The sequence below is a fragment of the Pelophylax lessonae genome, assembly GCF_965119305.1.
Source record: "Pelophylax lessonae genome assembly, chromosome: 1".
NCBI classification, from domain to species: Eukaryota; Metazoa; Chordata; class Amphibia; order Anura; family Ranidae; genus Pelophylax; species Pelophylax lessonae.
In genome coordinates this window covers 400,519,018-400,523,365 of record NC_138768.1, presented here as the reverse complement: position 1 = coordinate 400,523,365, position 4,348 = coordinate 400,519,018, and positions in this window count along the sequence as shown.

The following is a 4,348-nucleotide window of genomic DNA, read 5'->3' as shown; positions in this document are numbered from 1 at the left end:
CAGCTTTAGTTTAGGGATCTTCGGATGAAGAATCATCATGCGGAGCTGGGTCTCGACTGGCCGCCCTGGATCCCAGGGCTGAGAGCCAGATGCATCCCCAGCCTGCCATTGAGCGTTCAGCTTAGGTTTGCCCTGGCACATTGAACGACCCATCCCTGTTCGCTGCAGGGATGCTGCCTGTGAGGTGGCTACCTCACTGGACGCCATGCTGCGGTCTATGGCTGCAGTCCACAAGCGTCCTGGCTGCCGCCATTCGCCGCCATTTTGGCGGGCCGTGCTCATCCGAGCACATGTCGGCGCTATTTTCCTGTAGCCTCATCCCTCAGCCAGGCGGCCATGTTTGCGGAGCCTCATAGGCTATATCAGTCAGCCAGCTATTGCATCACTTCCTCTTTCTCTGGGAACAGCGATCGGTGGCAGCAGCCTGTTGTGCTCTCTCCAGGTTTTTACCTTCTTTGTCCTGTCATTCCTTGCTCAGTGTTATCTATCCCTGCGGGGTCGGTGCATACAGTAGTGTACGGTGGGCCAGTACCTTTTTTACTTTTCATTACTGGGGCATGGATTCTCAGGATAGCAAGTTTCCCCCCACCCTGGTGGGGGACCAGGGGGCTGCTGCACCCCCCGAGGGGGCCGATCTGACCGCTGTGGTGGTTTCCTTAGTGTCTCAGGTGCAGATGCTGATGGCTGAACGATCCGCAAAAAGGGCCAGGGTGTCCATTTCCTCTGATTCAGAGGGCGATGTGGCTGCTGTGGCTGGCGTACCCTTCTCGGGGTCCCGCTCATCTTTGGACCTTCTGGGGTCCGAGGGGGAGGCAGAGGTGGAGGGGGTTGATGTTTCTCCCCCTGGCTCGCCTGAAGAGCTTGCACTCATGAATGAGCTGATTGCTTCCATTAAAGATACCTTGCACCTAGAGGATGAGCCTACTCCTCCTGCTAGGGTGTCCTCCTTTGGAACGCAGAGGACGCGAAAATCGGCGCAGGTTTTTCCCTGTCCTGCGGAATTTCACCATACGGTTAATGAACAGTGGCGCAATTTAAAGAAGCCCTTTACTGTGCCTAATGAGTTTAAACTGCTTTATCCGTTTGCGCCCTCCACCGACGAGCGTTGGTGTGTGGCGCCTCAGGTGGATCACGCGGTAGCCATTTTGAACAAGGCTACTGCGGTGCCTTCTGAGGATACCCCGGTTTTCCGGGACCCTACGGACAGGAGAATGGAGTCTCTTGCCCGTCATGCCTAAATGGTTGCTGGTTCTATGCTGAAGCCTATTTTTGCTTCCATTATGGTGGCACAGGCTTTTGCAGATTGGACAAAGATGCTTAGACGCACCTTGGTGGCTGATTCAGCTTCGCCTACCACGTTGGCTATGGTGGACCAGATCCATCAGGGTGTCATGAACTTGTGTGATGCGGACTTGAATTTAGCTTCCTTGGCTGCGCGCCTGTCCAGCATGGCGATACTGAACCGTCGTCTGATTTGGCTGAAAAATTGGTCGGTCGACCAATCTTCTCGCAAGACGCTGGCAGATTTTCCCTACGCGGGATCTCGCCTTTTTGGCGAGGCTTTGGATACTCTGATAAAAGGGGTTACGGGGGGCAAGAGTACTCTCCTACCCCAGTCTCACAAGCATAAGTCCTTCCGTGGTAAACGGAATTCCTCGTCTAGACCCTCTCAGGGGTCCTTTCGTGCCTTTAGGTCGCAATCCAAGGGCAAGCCCTTCAAAGGCCAAGGCTCCCAGAAGAAGCCGTGGGCAGGGAAGCAGAAGTCCGGCCAGTCCGGTTCAACTTCCCATACCACTTCCGCCTGAAGGGGCGCCCTTACCCGTTTCTGGGGTGGGGGGACGTCTGCGCGGTTTCCCACAACCTTGGCTGACCCGCATTCGGGACAGATGGGTTCAGGAAATCGATCTGGTTACAAGATCGAATTTCTCTCTAGGCCGGCGGGCAGATTTTTTCCCTCAAATCTTCAGCTGTCTCCGGAGCGCTTGCAGGATCTGCACCGGGCGGTGCGGGCCCAAGGGGTGGTTGTTCCGGTGCCTTATCGGGACAGATTTTGGGGGTTTTACTCCAATCTGTTCACTGTGTCCAGAAAGGAGGGCAAAGTGCGTCCGATTCTGGACTTGAAAGCTCTGAACCGCTTTGTGCGGGTTCGCAAGTTCCACATGGAATCCCTGCGCTCAGTGGTGGCTGCCCTGAGTCCGGGAGAATTCATGGCCTCCATCGATCTGAAGGATGCGTACCTGCACATCCCCATTTTCGAGGGTCACCAGAGGTACCTTCGATTCGCCATTGCGGAGGATCACTACCAATTCGTGGCGTTACCGTTCGGTCTCGCTTCGGCTCCGCGGGTTTTTACCAAGGTGCTGGCGCCGGTTCTGGCCCTGTTGCGAGCACAGGGCATTGCTGTCTTGGGGTATCTGGACGATATCCTGATACGGTCAAACGCCAGTCAGAGCCTGGTGACCGACCTGTCCACCACGATGCGGACACTGCAGGAGTTCGGTTGGACTATAAATATTCCGAAGTCGACTCTGTGTCCTTCGGTTCGTCTTCCCTACCTGGGAATGCTTCTGAAATCTGTCCAAGCGAAGGTCTTCCTTCCGGAAGACAAGCTTCGGACTCTTCAGGACGAGGTCAGGTCCCTCAGGGACAACCGACACTCGTCTCTCCGGACATGCATGAGATGTCTGGGTTTAATGGTCTCGGCTTTCGAGGCGATCCCTTTTGCCCAATTTCACACGCGGGGTCTCCAAACGGAGATTCTTGCCGAGTGGGACGGGCGGCCGCAATCCCTGGATCTGCGGATCTCGTTGAGCCACAGCACCAGAAGGGATCTTCTGTGGTGGCTCCAGTCCCCGGCGGTGTCGGGGGGGCAAGTCTTTTCGTCCATTGTTGTGGACAGTGATCACCACGGATGCTAGCCTGTCTGGCTGAGGTGGTGTTCTGGGCCTTTTGTCCGCCCAGGGAACTTGGTCGGAAGAGGAGTCCTCCCTTTCCGATCAACATTCTGGAATTGAGGGCGATAAAGCTTTGCCTTTTGCGATGGATGGACCGGCTTCGGTGCCGTCCGGTTCGGATTCAGACGGACAATGCCACCACGGTGGCCTATGTCAACCATCAAGGGGGCACCAGGAGTGCCCGGGCGGCTCGGGAAGTGGCCGACATTCTGTCTTGGGCCGAGACGCACGTCCCGGCGATAACGGCAGTTCACATACCGGGGGTGGAGAACTGGCAGGCGGACTATCTGAGTCGCCAGACCCTGGACCAGGGGGAATGGTCCCTTCACCCGGATGTCTTCCAGATTTTGTGCGCGAAGTGGGGTTCTCCAGATGTGGACCTGTTCGCGTCTCGTCTAAACAACAAGGTGGAAAGGTTCGTGGCAAGGACGCGCGATCCTCGGGCGGAAGCCTCGGACGCGTTAGTGGCGCCATGGCATCAGTATCGTCTGATGTATGCTTTTCCACCAATTCAACTACTGTCCAGGCTGCTTCGCAGATTGGCCTCGGAACCGCACACGGTGATTCTGGTGGCACCGGACTGGCCTCGCCGGTCTTGGTACGCAGACCTCGTAAATCTGGCAGTCGACGCTCCGTGGCGCCTGCCGCTTCGGGAAGACCTTCTGTCTCAAGGGCCGATATTCCATCCTGCTTTACAGTCGCTGGCTTTAACGGCCTGGCTGTTGAACGCCAGGTCCTGAAGGAAAGGGGTCTCTCCCCTGAGGTCATTCCCACTTTGATCAAGGCTAGAAAAGCCTCTTCGGGATAAATTTACTACCGTACTTGGAAAGCGTACTTTGCCTGGTGTGAGTCCAGGGGGTATTCTCCTCACTCATACTCGGTGTCGAGAGTGTTGGCTTTCCTCCAAACTGGAGTGGACCAGCGTTTGGCGTTGGCCACAATTAAGGGTCAGATTTCTGCGCTGGCCGTTCTCTTTCAACGCCCTGTGGCGTCTAATTCATTGGTTAGCACCTTTGTTCAGGGGGTGCGACATTTGGCCCCTCCTAGGAGGGAACCTTTGCCTCCATGGGACTTGAACTTGGTTCTGTCCGTGTACAACAGGCTCCCTTTGAAAAGATCAGGGAGAACTCGTTGTCTCGGTTGCTTTTTTGGTGGCGATCACTTCGGCTTGCAGGGTGTCGGAGCTGGCGGCTTTGTCCTGCAGCTCTCCTTACCTGGTGATTCACAAGGATAAGGTGGTCTTGCGACCTAACCCATCTTTTCTTCCGAAAAGGATCTCGGAGTTTCACCTTAATGAAGACATTGTCTTGCCTTCGCTCTGCGCGAAGCCTAAGCATCCGAAGGAGGTTGCCTTACATTCCTTGGATGTTGTCCGGGCGATCAGGGTTTACCTG